The 12210-nt window shown below is 46.2% G+C and overlaps 1 protein-coding gene across 22 annotated transcripts in view; it reads right to left on the bottom strand.

Annotated features, from left to right (window-relative positions):
* CACNA1D (calcium voltage-gated channel subunit alpha1 D) overlaps positions 1 to 12210 on the bottom strand; it is a 293921-nt gene that overhangs the window by 132040 nt on the left and 149671 nt on the right. The gene's annotated exons all lie outside the window — the stretch shown is intronic.

Genomic DNA, 12210 nt, shown 5'->3' with positions numbered 1-12210 from the left:
GGTAGTGACAAGCATGAGACAGACAAGGAAAGAGAACAATGAAAATTTAGCTCAAGCCTCTGCTGCAAAGCTCCACAGCAGAGGACATGGAACCAGGACCTTCAACTCCACCGAAGCAGCTGATATCCCGCTGGCACCAGAGAGCTCCCAACTCCTAGGCTGGTCTTCAGAGACAAACTCAATTACCAACAGTCAGCTGATGCGTCATGTGACTATTTAAAGGATGGTGGGAGTGGTCACCACCCACATCAGCTGACCAGCAACACAGCAGCTGCCAGCAAGCTAACTGACATTAACCTTTGCTGGCCCATAAGTAAAAACCACTTTTAAACTAAAGCAGAACCAGAGCAGTCACGACTCCAAAAAGGAGTCATGACAAATAGGCTTCTCAGACTGGGTGAGGCTGGTGTGCTTACTTTAAAAAAAATACATGTCAGAATTTGCTGTTTAATACTGATATTAAAATACATCCAACAAAAGAGTGTGAGAGTGCACATGTATTCAGCCTTCATCCACCCAGCCTGACTGCCGCAGCTTCTACTGATCAGTGTGAGATCTCAGCAACAGCAGTTAAGAGAGACACTCAGTAGCTGTAGATTGTACTGAGCATTATAAGATCTCAGCAGCAGTCAGGAGGAGGGATATTGAGGTGGAGCTTCAGATTGTACCGAGTAATGTGGCATCTCAGCAGCAGCGAGGAGGGATATTGAGGTGGAGCTTCAGATTGTAATGAGCATTGTGAGATCTCAGCAGAAGCAAGGAGGAGGAACACTGAGGAGAAGCTGCTGATTGTACTGAGCAGGAAGATGGGGCACTGTCCATTAGATAGGTGAGAGGAGACTGAGCTAGTCTTTGATAAATAACTTTACTGTTTTTTTTATATGGATACACTTTTCAATCTGACAAGAATATACAAGCCTCATCAGGTCTAAGAGATGTATTTACTAAATTACGCAGTTTAAATGGTGAAGTCTGGTGACAGATCTGCTAGTAATGACTCTGTTTATTAATGTGAATTATTCAGGCATGAAGTTTACGGTCGCCGTCTTCCTTTAAATAAATATTGTAGGCATAGATAGTACTATCTCCCTGTCTTTCTATGTATGTAGGCATGGTCTCTGTGAAGTTTATGTGCTTCATCCTTATGTACTATGCAATTAAAGCAAGAGCTTGAACCAAAAATATTAAATAAAGAATGGCTTCTTGTCTTGGGAACTAAAAGATGTACACTAATAAATAATGGAGAGAGAGAGAGAGAGAGAACTTGTTCTCCTAGTGGAGATCCAGCTGGTATAGGGAGACTTACTGAAGATCCTCTCTGTAGTGCTGCATTTAGGCAAATAAATAATATGGGAAGGAGGTGGATATTAATATGTAAGATCCTGGAATTGTACATAACCATGGCAAAGCTGAAGAGTAATTTAATAGGGGAGCAGCTCAGGGCAGTGGCACTCTTCTACCGCACATTTTCTTGAACCAAATTCCTATCTAATTACATCTTGCCCATGTGCCGACGTTGATAGTAACATATACAACATGATGGATATTCCTCAAATGTGATTTGCCCTAACTTTTTATGGGAATACCCCTTTAAAGACGACCTGTCACCAGGTCAAAAATGACTAGTTCTTCCTCATATTCTATTCCTGTTGATCCCTTGACTATTCTTGTTTTTTCTATATCCATCATACAGTTCCAGAGTTATGGGTCCATTATTTAGTGCCTATATTTATGTTATTTAAAAAAGGGGGCAGTGATAACAGGGTAATGATGCAAAGCAGCCTAAAGTCACGCCCCAGAGGAGCCTGTGAGCCATACATTACACTTTGTAAAGAGCATAAAAAATAGTACTGACTGAAAACACCTGCATCTCTGGAACCGTATGTAGGATATTAAAATTCCAAAAAATCAAATGCACAGGGGAGCAGTGGGAATAGAATAAGGGCAAAAACTGGACACTTGACCTTGTGAAAAGTCATTTTCAAAGAGATATTTCCATCTTAAGTATTGTAGCCCCGGCGTCTCTGTCATTTGCCCCTCTTTCCCGGCAGAGATGCAAACTTACCCACCGCCACATCCTCTGTTCCCCAGACACTGTGTTCAGGGCACACGTGCATGGTCCTGTCCTCTTAAAGGGACAGCACGCCACCCAAAAGTGTCCCCAGCCAACGGCTGGGAGACACTCACTATTTAAGGCACCTCCACCTGAAGGGAGGTGCCTGTGTAACGTTGTAAATTTGTTCCTAACAATCTTGTTAGTTGTAAGGTCCCAGAGCTCGTCTTCCTGTATACCTGCCCGTCTATCAGCCATGCCCGCCTGCCTATCAGTCGTACCCGCCAGCCTGTCTATCAGCTGGTCCAGCCTGCACTTGCCAGTTCTCAACTCTACGTCAGTCGGTCCAGCTGCACCTGCTAGGGCTCTTCTCTATGTCATCCGGTCCAGCCGCAGCCGGTCCCGTCTGCATCCGTGATTCCAGTGTTCTTACAGCGCCAGCCTGCATCTACTGTACTTTCCGTCGGACAGTCCCATGTTATGGTTCTCAATGGCAAGAGAACATAGCCCAGCAAACATAAGAACTAGCTCTTGGAAGGATGGAAACTAATCTGACCATGAACTAAACCTGTCGCACAACTAACAGTAGCCGGGTAGCGTAGCCTGCGTTTTATCCCTAGACGCCCAGCGCCGGCCGGAGGACTAACTAATCCTGGCAGAGGAAAATATAGTCCTGGCTCACCTCTAGAGAAATTTCCCCGAAAGGCAGACAGAGGCCCCCACAAATATTGGCGGTGATTTTAGATGAAATGACAAACGTAGTATGAAAATAGGTTTAGCAAAATTGAGGTCCGCTTACTAGATAGCAGGAAGACAGAAAGGGCACTTTCATGGTCAGCTGAGAACCCTATCAAAACACCATCCTGAAATTACTTTAAGACTCTAGTATTAACTCATAACATCAGAGTGGCAATTTCAGATCACAAGAGCTTTCCAGACACAGAAACGAAACTACAGCTGTGAACTGGAACAAAATGCAAAAACAAACAAGGACAAAGTCCAACTTAGCTGGGAGTTGTCTAGCAGCAGGAACATGCACAGAAAGGCTTCTGATTACAATGTTGACCGGCATGGAAGTGACAGAGGAGCAAGGCTAAATAGCGACTCCCACATCCTGATGGAAACAGGTGAACAGAGAGGAAGATGCACACCAGTACAATTCCACCAGTGGCCACCGGGGGAGCCCAAAATCCAATTTCACAACAGTACCCCCCCCTCAAGGAGGGGGCACCGAACCCTCACCAGAACCACCAGGGCGATCAGGATGAGCCCTATGAAAGGCACGGACCAAATCGGAGGCATGAACATCAGAGGCAGTCACCCAAGAATTATCCTCCTGACCGTATCCCTTCCATTTGACCAGATACTGGAGTTTCCGTCTGGAAACACGGGAGTCCAAGATTTTTTCCACAACGTACTCCAACTCGCCCTCAACCAACACCGGAGCAGGAGGCTCAACGGAAGGCACAACCGGTACCTCATACCTGCGCAATAATGACCGATGAAAAACATTATGAATAGAAAAAGATGCAGGGAGGTCCAAACGGAAGGACACAGGGTTAAGAATCTCCAATATCTTGTACGGGCCGATAAACCGAGGCTTAAACTTGGGAGAAGAAACCCTCATAGGGACAAAACGAGAAGACAACCACACCAAGTCCCCAACACAAAGCCGAGGACCAACCCGACGCCGGCGGTTGGCAAAAAGCTGAGTCTTCTCCTGGGACAACTTCAAATTGTCCACTACCTGCCCCCAAATCTGATGCAACCACTCCACCACAGCATCCACTCCAGGACAATCCGAAGATTCCACCTGACCAGAAGAAAATCGAGGATGAAACCCCGAATTACAGAAAAAGGGAGACACCAAGGTGAAAGAGCTGGCCCGATTATTGAGGGCAAACTCCGCTAAAGGCAAAAAAGCAACCCAATCATCCTGATCTGCAGACACAAAACACCTCAAATATGTCTCCAAGGTCTGATTCGTCCGCTCGGTCTGGCCATTAGTCTGAGGATGGAAAGCAGACGAGAAAGACAAATCTATGCCCATCCTAGCACAGAATGCTCGCCAAAATCTAGACACGAATTGGGTACCTCTGTCAGAAACGATATTCTCCGGAATACCATGCAAACGGACCACATTTTGAAAAAACAGAGGAACCAACTCGGAAGAAGAAGGCAACTTAGGCAGGGGAACCAAATGGACCATCTTAGAGAAACGATCACACACCACCCAGATGACAGACATCTTCTGAGAAACAGGAAGATCCGAAATAAAATCCATCGAGATGTGCGTCCAGGGCCTCTTCGGGATAGGCAAGGGCAACAACAATCCACTAGCCCGAGAACAACAAGGCTTGGCCCGAGCACAAACGTCACAAGACTGCACGAAGCCTCGCACATCTCGAGACAGGGAAGGCCACCAGAAGGACCTTGCCACCAAATCCCTGGTACCAAAGATTCCAGGATGACCTGCCAACGCAGAAGAATGAACCTCAGAAATGACTTTACTGGTCCAATCATCAGGAACAAACAGTCTACCAGGTGGGCAACGATCAGGTCTATCCGCCTGAAACTCCTGCAAGGCCCGCCGCAGGTCTGGAGAAACGGCAGACAATATCACTCCATCCTTAAGGATACCTCTAGGTTCAGAATTACCAGGGGAGTCAGGCTCAAAACTCCTAGAAAGGGCATCCGCCTTAACATTCTTAGAACCCGGCAGGTAGGACACCACAAAATTAAACCGAGAGAAAAACAACGACCAGCGCGCCTGTCTAGGATTCAGGCGTCTGGCGGACTCAAGATAAATTAGATTTTTGTGGTCAGTCAATACCACCACCTGATGTCTAGCCCCCTCAAGCCAATGACGCCACTCCTCAAAAGCCCACTTCATGGCCAAAAGCTCCCGATTCCCAACATCATAATTCCGCTCGGCGGGCGAAAATTTACGCGAGAAAAAAGCACAAGGTCTCATCACGGAGCAATCGGAACTTCTCTGCGACAAAACCGCCCCAGCTCCGATTTCAGAAGCGTCGACCTCAACCTGAAAAGGAAGAGCAACATCAGGCTGACGCAACACAGGGGCGGAAGAAAAGCGGCGCTTAAGCTCCCGAAAGGCCTCCACAGCAGCAGGGGACCAATCAGCAACATCAGCACCCTTTTTAGTCAAATCAGTCAATGGTTTAACAACATCAGAAAAACCAGCAATAAATCGACGATAAAAGTTAGCAAAGCCCAAAAATTTCTGAAGACTCTTAAGAGAAGAGGGTTGCGTCCAATCACAAATAGCCTGAACCTTGACAGGATCCATCTCGATGGAAGAGGGGGAAAAAATATATCCCAAAAAGGAAATCTTCTGAACCCCAAAAACGCACTTAGAACCCTTCACACACAAGGAATTAGACCGCAAAACCTGAAAAACCCTCCTGACCTGCTGGACATGAGAGTCCCAGTCATCCGAAAAAATCAAAATATCATCCAGATACACAATCATAAATTTATCCAAATAATCACGGAAAATGTCATGCATAAAGGACTGAAAGACTGAAGGGGCATTAGAAAGACCAAAAGGCATCACCAAATACTCAAAGTGGCCCTCGGGCGTATTAAATGCGGTTTTCCACTCATCCCCCTGCTTAATTCGCACCAAATTATACGCCCCACGGAGATCTATCTTAGAGAACCACTTGGCCCCCTTTATGCGAGCAAACAAATCAGTCAGCAGTGGCAACGGATATTGATATTTAACCGTGATTTTATTCAAAAGCCGATAATCAATGCACGGCCTCAAAGAGCCATCTTTCTTAGCCACAAAGAAAAAACCGGCTCCTAAGGGAGATGACGAAGGACGAATATGTCCCTTTTCCAAGGACTCCTTTATATATTCTCGCATAGCAGCATGTTCAGGCACAGACAGATTAAATAAACGACCCTTAGGGTATTTACTACCCGGAATCAAATCTATGGCACAATCGCACTCCCGGTGCGGAGGTAATGAACCAAGCTTAGGTTCTTCAAAAACGTCACGATATTCAGTCAAGAATTCAGGAATCTCAGAGGGAATAGTGTCATGATCTCTGCAGGCAGAGATCATAGCAAGCCTATAGAGGGACAAGCTCTCGGAAGATGGAACTATACTGACCATGAACTAAGCCTGCCGCGCAACTAGAAATAGCCAGGTAGCATTTCCTATTTATCGCTAGATGCCCAGCTCTGGCCTAAGACCTAAATAGCTAGCAGAGGGAAATATAAGACCTGGCTCACCTCTAGAGAAATATTCCAAAGAAGACAGTAGCCCCCCACATATAATGACGGTGAGTTCAGATGAAACAACAAACGCAGCAGGAAAATAGTCTTAGCAAATTTGAGGTCCGCTTACTAGATAGCAGAAGACAGATAGTATACTTTCATGGTCAGCAGAAAAACACTAACAAAACACCATCCAGAGATTACCTTAAACTCTGGCATTAACTCATAACGCCAGAGTAGCAATCCCTGATCAACGAGAGCTTTCCAGACACAGTAACAAAACTTCAGCTGTGAACTGGAACAAATAGGCAAAACAAAACATGGACAAAAGTCCAACTTATCTAGTAGTAGTCTAGAAGCAGGAACAAGCACTGAGAGGCATCAGATAACATTGTTGACCGGCAAGAAACCACCAGAGAAATGAGCTTAAATAGCGACACCCACTACTGATGGAATCAGGTGAAACAGGAAAGAGGATGACAGGTCCAATTCCACAAGCGGCCACCGGGGGAGCCCAGAATCCAAATTCACAACAGTACCCCCCCCTCAAGGAGGGGGCACCGAACCCTCACCAGATCCACCAGGGCGACCAGGATGAGCCCTATGGAAGGCACGAACAAGATCAGAAGCATGAACATCAGATGCATTGACCCAAGAATTATCCTCCTGGCCGTAACCCTTCCAGTTGACCAGATACTGGAGTTTCCGTCTGGAAACACGAGAGTCCAAAATTTTCTCCACAACGTACTCCAACTCACCCTCAACCAACACCGGAGCAGGAGGCTCAACTGAAGGTACAACAGGTACCTCATACCTGCGCAATAACGACCGATGAAAAACGTTATGAATGGAAAAGGACGCAGGGAGGTCCAAACGGAAAGAAACAGGATTAAGAATCTCCAATATTCTATAAGGGCCGATGAACCGAGGTTTAAACTTAGGAGAAGAGACCCTCATAGGGACAAAACGAGAAGACAACCACACTAAATCTCCAACACAAAGCCGAGAACCAACACGACGATGACGGTTGGCAAAACGCTGAGTCTTCTCCTGGGACAACTTCAAATTGTCCATAACCTGCCCCCAAATGTGATGCAATCTCTCTACCACCGCATCCACTCCAGGACAATCCGAGGATTCCACCTGACCGGAGGAAAATCGAGGGTGAAACCCCGAATTACAGAAAAACGGGGACACCAAGGTGGAAGAACTGGCCCGATTATTGAGGGCGAACTCTGCCAATGGCAAAAAAGCAACCCAATCATCCTGGTCAGCAGAGACAAAACACCTCAGATATGTCTCAAGGGTCTGATTAGTCCGCTCGGTCTGGCCATTAGTCTGAGGGTGAAAAGCAGACGAAAAAGACAAATCTATGCCCATCCTAGCACAGAATGCCCGCCAAAATCTAGACACAAATTGGGTACCTCTGTCAGAAACAATATTCTCAGGAATACCGTGCAATCGGACAACATTCTGAAAAAACAGAGGAACCAACTCAGAAGAAGAAGGCAACTTGGGCAGAGGAACCAAATGGACCATTTTAGAGAAACGGTCACAGACCACCCAGATGACAGACATCTTCTGGGAAACAGGCAGATCTGAAATAAAATCCATCGAGATGTGTGTCCAAGGCCTCTTAGGAATAGGCAAGGGCAACAGCAGTCCGCTAGCCCGAGAACTACAAGACTTGGCCCGAGCACAAACGTCACATGACTGCACAAAGACTCGCACATCTCGTGACAGAGAAGGCCACCAGAAGGATCTTGCCACCAAATCCCTGGTACCAAAAATTCCGGGATGACCTGCCAATGCAGAAGAATGTACCTCAGAGATGACTCTGCTGGTCCAATCATCCGGAACAAACAGTCTATCAGGCGGACAACGATCCGGTCTATCCGCCTGAAACTCTTGCAAGGACCGTCGCAGATCAGGAGAAACGGCCGACAAAATTACTCCCTCCCTAAGGATACCTGTGGGTTCAGAATTACCAGGAGAGTCCGGGTCAAAACTCCTAGAAAGGGCATCTGCCTTAACATTCTTAGAACCCGGTAGGTATGACACCACAAAATTAAAGCGAGAAAAAAATAAAGACCAGCGCGCCTGTCTAGGATTCAGGCGTCTGGCAGTCTCAAGATAAATCAAATTTTTGTGGTCAGTCAATACCACCACCTGATGTCTAGCCCCCTCGAGCCAATGGCGCCACTCCTCAAACGCCCACTTCATGGCCAAAAGCTCCCGATTCCCAACATCATAATTCCGCTCTGCGGGCGAAAATTTGCGAGAAAAGAAGGCACAAGGCCTAATGACGGAGCAGTCGGAACCTTTCTGTGACAACACTGCCCCAGCTCCGATCTCCGAAGCGTCAACCTCAACCTGAAAAGGCAGATTCACATCAGGCTGACGCAACACAGGGGCAGAGGCAAAACGGCGCTTAAGCTCCTGAAAGGCCTCTACAGCATGAGGGGACCAATTAGCAACATCAGCGCCTTGTCTGGTCAAATCAGTCAGTGGTTTAACGACATCCGAAAAACCAGCAATAAATCGGCGGTAAAAGTTGGCAAAGCCCAAAAATCTCTGAAGACCCTTAAGAGAGGAGGGCTGAGTCCAGTCACAAATAGCTTGCACCTTAACGGGATCCATCTCAATGGAAGAGGGAGAAAAAATATACCCCAAAAAGGAAATTTTCTGGACCCCAAAAACGCACTTAGACCCCTTCACACAAAGAATTAGACCGCAGAACCTGAAAAACTCTCCTGACCTGCTGGACATGAGAGTCCCAGTCATCAGAAAAAATCAGAATATCATCCAGATATATTATCATAAATTTATCCAGAAAATCGCGGAAAATATCATGCATAAAAGACTGGAAAACTGAAGGGGCATTAGAAAGACCAAAAGGCATGACCAAATACTCAAAGTGGCCCTCGGGCGTATTAAATGCGGTCTTCCACTCATCCCCCTGCCTGATCCGCACCAAATTATACGCCCCACGAAGATCAATTTTAGAGAACCACTTAGCACCCTCTATACGAGCAAACAAATCAGTAAGCAATGGCAATGGGTATTGATACTTAACAGTGATCTTATTCAGAAGCCGATAATCAATACATGGTCTCAAAGAGCCGTCTTTTTTTGAGACAAAGAAAAACCCAGCTCCCAAGGGAGAAGAGGATGGACGAATATGTCCCTTTTCCAAAGACTCCTTTATATATTCCCGCATAGCAGCATGTTCCGGCACAGACAAATTAAACAAACGACCCTTTGGATATTTACAACCCGGTATCAAATCTATGGCACAATCGCACTCACGGTGCGGAGGTAACGACCCAAGCTTGGGTTCGTCAAAGACGTCTTGATAATCAGAGAGGAACTCAGGGACTTCAGAGGGAATGGACGACGAAATAGAAACCAAAGGTACGTCCCCATGAATACCCTTACATCCCCAGCTCAACACAGACATTGCTCTCCAGTCCAAGACTGGGTTGTGAGACTGCAACCATGGCAATCCCAGTACCAAATCGTCATGTAAATTATACAGCACCAGGAAACGAATAATCTCCTGGTGATCCGGATTGATACGCATGGTTACTTGTGTCCAGTATTGTGGTTTATTATTAGCCAATGGGGTGGAGTCAATCCCCTTCAGAGGAATAAGAGTCTCCAAAGGCTCTAAATCAAAACCACAACGATTGGCAAAGGACCAATCCATAAGACTCAGAGCGGCGCCAGAGTCAACATAGGCGTCCGTGGCAATGGATGACAAAGAGCAAATCAGGGTTACAGACAAAATAAACTTAGACTGAATGGTGCTAATGGAAACAGACTTATCAAGCTTCTTTGTACGCCTAGAGCATGCTGATATAACATGAGTAGAATCCCCACAATAGAAACACAATCCATTCTTCCGTCTAAAATTCTGTCGCTCGCTCCTGGACAGAATTCTATCACACTGCATACTTTCTGGCGTCTTTTCCATAGACACCGCCAGATGGTGCACCGGTTTGCGCTCCCGCAGACGCCTATCAATCTGAATAGCCATTGTCATGGACTCATTCAGACCTGCAGGCAAAGGGAACCCCACCATAACATCCTTAACGGCATCAGAGAGCCCTTCTCTGAAAGTTGCCGCCAAGGCGCACTCATTCCACTGAGTAAGCACAGACCATTTACGGAATTTTTGGCAGAAAACTTCAGCTTCGTCTTGCCCCTGAGATAGTGCCATCAAAGTTTTTTCTGCCTGAAGTTCCAAATGAGGTTCCTCATAAAGCAAGCCCAAAGCCAGAAAAAACGCATCCACATCGCGTAACGCAGGATCCCCTGCTGGCAATGAGAAGGCCCAATCTTGAGGGTCACCCCTGAGCAAGGAAATCACAATCCTAACCTGCTGAGCAGGGTCTCCAGCTGAACGAGACTTCAGGGACAAATAAAGCTTACAATTATTTCGGAAATTCTGGAAGCTAGCTCTATTCCCTGTGAAGAACTCCGGCAAAGGAATTCTCGGCTCAGATACCGGAGCATGTACCACAAAATCTTGTAAATTTTGTACTTTCGTGATGAGATTATTCAAACCCGCAGTTACACTCTGGAGATCCATTATTGTCAGGTGCACACAGAGCATACAGAGATTAGGAGGAGAGAGAGAGAAAAGACTGCAGCAAGGCAGACTGGAGGAGAAAAAAAAAAAAAAAATTTCAGCAGACTTCTTATAACTCTCCTTTCTCAACCTGGGTCTTTAACACTTTATGGGCCGGTCAAACTGTCATGATCTCTGCAGGCAGAGATCATAGCAAGCCTATAGAGGGACAAGCTCTCGGAAGATGGAACTATACTGACCATGAACTAAGCCTGCCGCGCAACTAGAAATAGCCAGGTAGCATTTCCTATTTATCGCTAGATGCCCAGCTCTGGCCTAAGACCTAAATAGCTAGCAGAGGGAAATATAAGACCTGGCTCACCTCTAGAGAAATATTCCAAAGAAGACAGTAGCCCCCCACATATAATGACGGTGAGTTCAGATGAAACAACAAACGCAGCAGGAAAATAGTCTTAGCAAATTTGAGGTCCGCTTACTAGATAGCAGAAGACAGATAGTATACTTTCATGGTCAGCAGAAAAACACTAACAAAACACCATCCAGAGATTACCTTAAACTCTGGCATTAACTCATAACGCCAGAGTAGCAATCCCTGATCAACGAGAGCTTTCCAGACACAGTAACAAAACTTCAGCTGTGAACTGGAACAAATAGGCAAAACAAAACATGGACAAAAGTCCAACTTATCTAGTAGTAGTCTAGAAGCAGGAACAAGCACTGAGAGGCATCAGATAACATTGTTGACCGGCAAGAAACCACCAGAGAAATGAGCTTAAATAGCGACACCCACTACTGATGGAATCAGGTGAAACAGGAAAGAGGATGACAAGTCCAATTCCACAAGCGGCCACCGGGGGAGCCCAGAATCCAAATTCACAACAGAATAGATGATGAAATGGAAACCACAGGTACGTCCCCATGCGTCCCCTTACATCCCCAGCTTAACACAGACATAGCTTTCCAGTCAAGGACTGGGTTATGAGATTGCAGCCATGGCAATCCAAGCACCAACACATCATGTAGGTTATACAGCACAAGAAAGCGAATAATCTCCTGGTGATCCGGATTAATCCGCATAGTTACTTGTGTCCAGTATTGTGGTTTATTGCTAGCCAATGGGGTGGAGTCAATCCCCTTCAGGGGTATAGGAGTTTCAAGAGGCTCCAAATCATACCCACAGCGTTTGGCAAAGGACCAATCCATAAGACTCAAAGCGGCGCCAGAGTCGACATAGGCATCCGCGGTAATAGATGATAAAGAACAAATCAGGGTCACAGATAGAATAAACTTAGACTGTAAAGTGCCAATTGAAACT

Source organism: Ranitomeya variabilis, chromosome 8 (assembly GCF_051348905.1).
Source record: "Ranitomeya variabilis isolate aRanVar5 chromosome 8, aRanVar5.hap1, whole genome shotgun sequence".
Taxonomy (NCBI): domain Eukaryota; kingdom Metazoa; phylum Chordata; class Amphibia; order Anura; family Dendrobatidae; genus Ranitomeya; species Ranitomeya variabilis.
Note: the sequence above shows the minus strand (reverse complement) of the source record. Positions and strands in the feature narration are given on the sequence as shown.